Genomic DNA, 9,567 nt, shown 5'->3' with positions numbered 1-9,567 from the left:
GCACCAGCCAACGCGCCGCACTCCAGAAATCCACAGATGGGAAGAGTTTAAAAAAGATTGAGAAAAGTGTTGCAAAGTGGTCCACAGCCTCACCAGAGCGAGCAAGAACGTTACAGAAGATATCCTGAATCCGCGGCTCTGTCATATCCATTGGAGTCCAGGGAGAAAGAGGACTTGCTGTGGGTTTTCTCGTGCCAGGATAGAGGGGTGTATTTCACCATTTTTAAATCTCCTCTGTGAATAATCAAAGATAACTATGTCAAAGAATTTCAGCAGGTGGACCATCCTTCGACTTTCTGCTGAGGTCAAAAGTAAGGTATGTATCTCGCATGTCATGTAGCTTTTCTTTTAATTGAAATTAAAATAATGGGGTCTTTGCGTAACTGACATCAGCGGGCCAAGATAATGCTCACGCTCAGAAGGTGCGCACTTGACTTCGCATATCTTGTCACTACGCGCATCTCTCAGATGTATTAGTTGTAGGGAACCAATGGTATATCGAGGGCCAATAAATATATTTTTGCTTTCAGAGGATATTATTTTATCGAATAGGCTTTTGGACTGTCAAATTGGACTGTCAATGGTGATCATAGGTCTAGGGCATTAGGCCTATACTGATAAAATGGCAGCCACCATTCTGACAGTTTACTTTATCGTGAGGGTATCCAAACCAATTGTATCTGATTCACAACTTTGAACTGGGTCATTTAGATTACAGGTGATATCACCTAACCTGTTCGTCACAGAACACAATGACAGAATTACTCACAGATTCCACAAGGCCTGATATGAAGGTGTCTTTAGAAGGCTACCAGTATGTACATATATTTTTTAAAGGGTCAATCAATCTGTGATCGCTACATTCATTTTGGACATTTAAATTCATGATACCCATTGATTCTGAAGAATATGACTTATAAGTCTTCATGAGCTTAGTTCCTTGTTCTTACCCCATCATCAGAACCCATCAGTGGTTACATTTTCTACAGACCCATCCCTAAGCTATTTGACCAAAAGTGGTGGTTTGTCCACGGTTTGTTATTGTTTGAACTGCAGATTGCCCCTTTAAAGTCTAGACACAGAATAAATGAGTCACCAACACCAATCAAGAGTCTATGGACCAGTTACTGTAGGCCTACCATGTAGGCGACTGTGCTGTCAACATCCACTAATGTTCTGGGAGAGATTGTATTTTCAGTGACAGTGCAATGACAGTGATGCACAATATGTGTGTGTAACATAACTGCTGACAACCCATGTTCAACTTGGACACAGCATGACTCTGCCAATGGAATCAAATAACTATCCCATGATATTCCAGAACTCCCAACTCCATGTCTGTCAATGACAACTGAATTTGCTATCCCTATCATCAGCCTTATTGTGTTGGAAGAGCCCTGGTTCCTGCATACATAGTGGTTTCATCCATACTTTCACAGGGGCACTCTTCAAACAAACATTTCCTTATAGTTGGCCACCATGGTTAGTGCCATCATCAGTGTTAACAGTATAGAACAGGTCATATTCACAGAGTAACAGTCAGTACATATATGTACAGTGGCAAAAGTATTTAGTCAGCCACCACTGTGCAAGTTCTCCCACTTAAAGATGAGAGAGGCCCGTAATTTTCATCATAGGTACACTTCAACTATGACAGACAAAATGAGAGAAAAAAATCCAGAAAATCACATTGTAGGATTTTTTAATGAATTTATTTGCAAATTATGGTGGAAAATAAGTATTTGGTCACCTACAAACAAGCAAGATTTCTGGCTCTCACAAACCTGTAACTTCTTCATTAAGAGGCTCCTCTGTCCTCCACTCGTTACCTGTATTAATGGCACCTGTTTGAACTTGTTATCAGTATAAAAGACACCTGTCCACAACCTCAAACAGTCACACTCCAAACTCCACTATGGCCAAGACCAAAGAGCTGTCAAAGGACACCAGAAACAAAATTGTAGACCTGCACGAGACTGGGAAGACTGAATCTGCAATAGGTAAGCAGCTTGGTTTGAAGAAATCAACTGTGGGAGCAATTATTAGGAAATGGAAGACATACAAGACCACTGATAATCTCCCTCGATCTGGGGCTCCATGCAAGATCTCACCCCGTGGGGTCAAAATGATCACAAGAACGGTGAGCAAAAATCCCAGAACCACACGGGGGGACCTAGTGAATGACCTGCAGAGAGCTGGGACCAAAGTAACAAAGCCTACCATCAGTAACACACTATGCTGCCAGGAACTCAAATCCTGCAGTGCCAGATGCGTCCCCCTGCTTAAGCCAGTAGATGTCCAGGCCCGTCTGAAGTTTGCTAGAGAGCATTTGGATGATCCAGAAGAAGATTGGGAGAATGTCATATGGTCAGATGAAACCAAAATAACTTTTTTGGTAAAAAACGCAACTCGTCGTGTTTGAAGGACAAAGAATGCTGAGTTGCACCCAAAGAACACCATACCTACTGTGAAGCATGGGGGTGGAAACATCATGCTTTGTGGCTGTTTTTTCTGCAAAGGGACCAGGACGACTGATCCGTGTAAAGGAAAGAATGAATGGGGCCATGTATCGTGAGATTTTGAGTGAAAACCTCCTTCCATCAGCAAGGGCATTGAAGATGAAACGTGGCTGGGTCTTTCAGCATGACAATGATCCCAAACACACCGCCCGGGCAACGAAGGAGTGGCTTCGTAAGAAGCATTTCAAGGTCCTGGAGTGGCCTAGCCAGTCTCCAGATCTCAACCCCCATAGAAAATCTTTGGAGGGAGTTGAAAGTCCGTGTTGCCCAGCAACAGCCCCAAAACCCAAAACATCACTGCTCTAGAGGAGATCTGCATGGAGGAATGGGCCAAAATACCAGCAACAGTGTGTGAAAACCTTGTGAAGACTTACAGAAAACGTTTGACCTCTGTCATTGCCAACAAAGGGTATATAACAAAGTATTGAGATAAACTTTTGTTATATATATATATATACATATGCCAGTGGCATGACATCCGATGATAGCGGATATGCTCCAGAGACTGATAGACAGGTACGTCAGCAACCTAAACCTCCTTTTAAGGTGTCCCTGAGCTCTGTCTTACAACCTGAGCAAGTGTCTCTCTGTAAACAATTTACACTCCAGTGAGAAATGACAAAACACTGTTGAGGCAGAGGAGAGACAGACAGACAAAGCCTGTGGATTCACTGGAATGTCAACCTTCAACATGTTTGTATCCAGGGGTGAAAGTAAATGTAATGTATTCCTGGACAACCTTCTGTGTGTGTAGAATTACATATATAGAATCCCCATTCATTTAATAGGATTCTACAGGGCTAATAGTGAAGATTTGTCCTTTAACTTTAAAATGTATTAGCCTACCTTTTGATGTGGCATTAACATGACCTGTCATGTGTTTTCATCTGAGTGTCAATCAATTACTTCAAAACGCAATGTAGGCTACTTGCGCAGAAGTTAATCAGGGACGCCTGAACAACAGGGTGCGGGAATAGCTTTTAAGCTACATTTAGATATTTTCTCTGCTTTTTATTTTGTTACATTTGTTAGTCAACTTGTCTATAATTAGATCCTTACAGCTCCTCCTCTGTCATTACTTGATGCCTGGCGATTCTAGAATACTAGATAAAGTCTAATGATGGCATAATCAATAGAATTACAGTGCATCATCTACAATCTATACTGAACAAAAATATAAATGCGACATGTAAAGTGTTGGTCCCATTTTCCATGAGCTGAAATAAAAGATCCGAAATGTTCCATATGCACTAAAAGCTTATTTCTCTAAAATGTTGTGGACAAATTTGGTTGCATCCCTGTTAGTGAGCATTTCCTTTGCCAGGTGTGGCATATCAAGAAGCTGATTAAACCACATGATCATTACACAGGTGCACCTTGTGCTGGGACAATAAAATGCCACTAGCAGTTTTGTCATATAACACAAATGTCACAGATGTCTTGAGGGAGCATGCATTTGGCATGCCGACCACAGGAATGTCTAACAGAGCAGTTGCCATACAATTTAATATACATTTCTTGACTATAAGCCACAACGTTGTTTTAGAGAATTTGGCAGTATGTCGAACTGGCCTCACAACCGCAGACCACATGTAACCATGCCAGCCCAGGACCTTCACATCCACCTTCTTCACCTGCATGATCGTCTGAGGAGGGAGTGGGGGTGCTGAGGAGTATTTCTGTCTGTAATAAAGCACTTTTGTGGGGAAAAACTCATTCTGATTGGTTTGGCCTGACTCACCAGTGGGTGGACCTAGCTCCCGAGTTGGTGGGCCTATACCATCCCAAAGCGGCCCTACCTAGTCATGTGAATGAATTTATTTCAATTGACTGCTTTCTTTTTATGAACTGTAACTCAGTAAAATCTTTGATATTGTTGCATGTTGCGTTTAAATCTTTGTTCCGTATAGGTGACATGGTTAAGTTTCTCTTTTCATTTCTGCTTCTCTCACGAAGCGAGGACGTTTAGGGACCAGGGAGATTTCCAAATGACATCTGTTTGACCGGTTGCAAGGAAATGAAAAGCTGTGAAAACGATCAACATGTTTCTGATAGTATTTCAGTTCGTCTTGGAAGCATATTTAATGTGGCTGAAAATGAAATACTGTCAGCTTTCATGTAGCTGAAGAAAATTGCACTTTTAAGGCTACACAACAGGTCCCTAAAGCCTCAATCTCATTCTCTCAAGATGCAAAATAAATCAATTGTATTTCTCCACTCCTGTTCCCGGTGACAAAATTAGCATTTGGTCTATAATTTTACTGCAAAGACATGTTCTGCTGGAGTTATAATTAGTTATAATTAGTTATACATTATAATAGGCGATATATGACTACAGTCAGTGTCAGACTTTAGTTACTATTCCAACTATTACGCCTCCACACTAAAATAATTCCGGCATCCATACAGCAGTGCCTTTTTTGATACATGCAAAGATACATCACTTACAAAAACACCAAAAAAGTGTTCTGAATGACATTCGGTGATTGTCCTTCATTGGGCCTACACAAGTCTTGTAACCTGAATTGATGTGTATACTGCTGTCTGCGTGCATCTCAGTCTTGGCCACTCATCTTCTGCCTTATCAAAATGTCAGTGTTGTAGTTGAACCACTGCATTTTGGAACGTATTCCACAAGTTTTCAAGTCCATAATTCTTCATACGAATGACATGCGGTATGATAAATAGTGTGATAGCCTACAGTTTTCTTTAAATCTGTTTTAATTATTGTGATAGGTTCATGTTTTACCGGTATGACGTAAACCCACTCGTTATTTTGCCAGTACTCCATACTGGACCGTTCCATCTTACTTTCACCCCTGTTTGTATCAACTTAAACCATTTTATTCCTTATTCCTTGGCCTACGATGATTTAATTTATATTCTCTCCACTGAGTTCATACATGAGAAACACTGATAGAATCAATGGATAGGTGCCAATTTTGGCATCAAAGACTTGTACATTTTTAAATAAATGAACCAGTTCTGATTACATTCCTGACCTCCTGACACAGTTAAATGAAACTCTGACCAAAATACCTTGGCTGGATGCAAGTGCTGTCTGCAGGTCTTGGCATCTCATTATCAGATGTGGTTTGCCTGAGTAGATTGCCTCACTGTAAAAGTACAGATTCCGGAAAACCCAGAGGGAGAGAGGGAGCACAGGGAGGAGTAATAGGGTGAGCTGTTTCTCCCAAGTTTGGTGTGATGGACTGGAAGCTACGCAAACCCTGCTGCTTTGAAATACCTGTTTGTGTTGGCTCCTGGTCTCACAAGCCCTCTCCCAGACTGTGAGTGAGCAGAACATTCAGAAAAGGAGAGAGTGCAGAGTGAGAAGGGGGCTACAGACGCAACCATAGAATTTATGGTATTAGGGGGGTGCGTTTGTGCCAATAGGGAAATACATGGAAGCGGAGAATCAGTGTTTCTCCATGCAGGAATGTCCCATGGCCATTTTAACCTTTCTTCCTGTTGTTTTTTAACTCTAATCTTCATCGTTAGGTTTTATTACAATGGGTAGGCTTTCAAAGGAAAGTGGAGAGGAATGTTATCCCTCTGTTACAAGATGAGAAAGGAAAAAGGAGAAGGGGGGGATAATAGCTCTGATAAATATCATAGTTCTATGACTCGTTTACTATAGTTAGTTTGTTGTAAGATCATTTTTATTTTTCCGGTAGCCAAGCACCTGTCACAAGATCATTCATCATGCAGAACTGACAGTTACAAGACCTGAGTGTCTGCAGATGTTAGGATGCAGTCAAATGCAACACATTTACAGTGCATCTGGAAAGTAATCAGACCCCTTCACTGCGTTGTTTTCGCTGTGTCATTATGGGGTATTGTGTGTGGCGGAAAAATAATAACTTACTTCATTTTAGAATAAGGCTGAAATGTAACAAAATGTGGAAAAAGTGAAGGGGTCTGAATACTTTCCGAATGCACTGTATAACATTTGACCTCTGCCTCTTCAGTTGGCCCAGAAGTATGACCCCCAGAAGGAGGAGGAGCTGAGGCTGTGGATCCAGGACGTAACAGGCAAGAAGATCGCTGATCCTTTCATGGAGAACCTAAAGGATGGGGTCATCTTGTGCGAGTGAGTGAACGATACTCTCCTCAGTACTGTGGCCGTGCAGAATGGCAGAGCATATTGTGTGTCATATCACCATATTACTTTCTGTGGCTTCCAATATCATTGTCTCATACATTTCCCCACTGTTAATGATGACTGGGCCACTCAAAGTCAGAACAGTATTTTGACTGTTCTGTGCTTTCTCTTTCCTTGTGTGTAGACTTATCAACACACTTCAGCCAGGATCTGTGAGAAAGATTAACACTTCCCCTCAAAACTGGCATCAGGTAAGCTTGTTCTGAGACAGAATAAATGTTTTTGTATTATTATATAACATCATGCCCATCATGAAGTGCAGTAGGCTATAGTTATTATAGATACTTTGCATAGTATTGAGCAGCATAAGCATGCCAAGAGTCAGTAGTTTTTTCCACTCCATACCTTTCATCCACTGAACTCGCTAAAATATGTAACCAGATAGATAGTCTTTTGTTTGGCATAGTGATTATTTATTTACATTCCAAGCTGCAGCTACGTTTTTTAATGGGGCACATCTCCGTGTGCGTCTTCAGATCTCTTTTATGAGACTCAAAAAGAAAACAGCACTTTTAAGTGTTTGTTGAGGCACTTTCAAAGAATCATCCATGACATACAATGTCACTAAGAATCAATGCACTCACATGTGGTCCCTTTGTCGGGAATAAAAGAGAAAAATATTATCCAACTGGTGAGTAGGGCTTTGAAGAAAACCCCACACAGCTGACCATTCTGAAGTCCTGAGTCTCAAATAGAATGACTATTTAAAGAAACATGACAATATCAAAATAACAAATAACTCAGTAACTGGTGTTCTCTTTGTTTGTACTCTTGCTTTTACCTCAGTGGACCATTTGTTCTTGGCTAATTCTTCTTTCTTTTCATTGCCCAGCTGGAAAACATTGGCAATTTTGTACGAGCCATCACAGTTTATGGTATGAAGCCATACGATTTGTTTGAGGCCAACGACCTGTTTGAGAATACCAACTACACCCAGGTCCAGAGCACGCTCATCACCCTGGCTGGAATTGTGAGTGGAAACCCAAAGAGGAATCTCAGCACATTGTACAGTACTGTATGTAGAAAGTATTGTCAGTGGCATGTAAGAAAACCTACTTCTACTTCACGTGAGGATCCATAATCTGTTTTTCTAACCTTCCCCTCTTCACCAGGCCCAGTCCAAAGGTTTCCACTCCAAGCATGACATGGGAGTGAAGTATGCAACAGCACACCAGCGCTGTTTCGCCCCAGACATGCTGAAGGAAGGGCGCAATGTCATCGGCCTGCAGGTCAGAACAGTCTTTGTATCATATACACTAAGATATCACTGTTATTACAGATGTAATATAAGTAGTAGTAGCAGCATGTTATAACATACCTTCATTTGTTTTTAGTTTGGCCGATAGGATTGGTTTAATGGTATTGTAGTTCAGGCATAACCAGTGCACTACCTTTGCCTGTCTGTCCAGATGGGTACCAACAAACTTGCCAGCCAGAAGGGCATGACATCTTATGGCACGCGGCGTCACCTGTATGACCCGAGGGGGGGAATGGAGAACCCTCTGGACCAGTCCACCATCAGCCTCCAGATGGGCACCAATAAGGGTGCCAACCAGGTGGGGCGCCATTTGATTTCACAAATAGATATTCTCTGGTAGAGATAGAATTGACTAACATTCTGCACATCTTGGGAGTTTTCCCCTCTCTCTGCCTATCATGAAAACAATTAATATGATATAAAATATTACACTTTGTAGCCTATATCTAATCATCCCCCGCTTTTCTTCCTCTCTCAGTCTGGCATGACGGCCCCTGGCACCAGGAGACACATCTATGACAAGAGTCTGGGCTTGGAGGAATGCGACACCTCCACCGTCTCACTGCAGATGGGCACCAACAAGATGGCGTCCCAACAGGGCATGACCACATACGGCCTCCCTCGGCAGGTCTACGACAACAAGTACTGCTCCAACCCTGATGAATTCGTCAACAACGGAGAGAGAGGGCTGAGTTTGACGGTACTATGTACTATGACTAAAGAGAACAGAATAACCCCAGTCCCCTCCTCTCAAGAACCCCTCTCCACCAGCAAGACCACCCAAACCGTTATTTACTGTTTTCATTATCCTCATCCCTTGCTGTTTTTTTTGTGATCAACCATTCAAATAATTGTTGTCCTTTGGGGGGATTCATGCCTGGTTCAATCTTTTGACCTTGTTTTTTAAAATAAATTTAATGTAGTGGCCCACACCCCTCTCTCCCTTTGCAATGGAGATTTTTCTATTCAAATACGGTCAAAATAAATACTAAAAATACTAATAATGTCAAGAGACCCATTCCTTAATCAATCATTTTTTATTGATAGATATTTTATAGTTTATAAAGTTTAAGTTTATAGTTTAAGCTTAAACATTGAGAATACAGGAAAAAGTTCATTGAATGGAAAGAAGTGACCGACATGTTGCTGTTAACCTTTAACCCCTGAGGAACAGGAGTCCGCTCTGGGATTCAATCCCTCTGGATGACTCGAGGCCCAGAGAATCAGACTGAGTCTTCCAGAACACAGGGGCATGGACTAGAAGCTTTGATCAGATGTAATTCCTTATGACTTTGCCTGTGTATGCACCTCTGCGCTGTGCTGACATCCCTGCTCTAGCTCACAGGACTGCCAACCAGCCATTTTATACCACAGATGGAATGTTTTTTCTAGTATTCTTTAAGTCATTAGAAGATCAGTAGTAGGGTTCTCAAACCTGATACTTGAATTAATGTGAGCCCCTAAAGGCATCGTGAAAAGCCAATAGATTTGCATATTTGTAGTATTATAAGCAGTATTCAACACGTCTCGCATACTTCATTAGTGGTAAACAATGCAGATGAAATTTTAGCCCTTGTGTCAGCTATGTTAATGTGGATGTCACATAGGCCAGTTTGCATGAGACA

At 41.6% G+C, this 9,567-nt stretch overlaps 1 pseudogene; it reads left to right on the top strand.

Annotated features, from left to right (window-relative positions):
- The first annotated feature begins 204 nt into the window (after positions 1–204).
- Positions 205–8,748, top strand: LOC121847235 (annotated as a pseudogene).
- Positions 8,749–9,567: the final 819 nt, after the last annotated feature.

The sequence above is a fragment of the Oncorhynchus tshawytscha genome, linkage group LG09, assembly GCF_018296145.1.
Source record: "Oncorhynchus tshawytscha isolate Ot180627B linkage group LG09, Otsh_v2.0, whole genome shotgun sequence".
In the NCBI taxonomy this organism is placed as follows: domain Eukaryota; kingdom Metazoa; phylum Chordata; class Actinopteri; order Salmoniformes; family Salmonidae; genus Oncorhynchus; species Oncorhynchus tshawytscha.
This window is presented reverse-complemented; position numbering and strand designations above follow the sequence as displayed.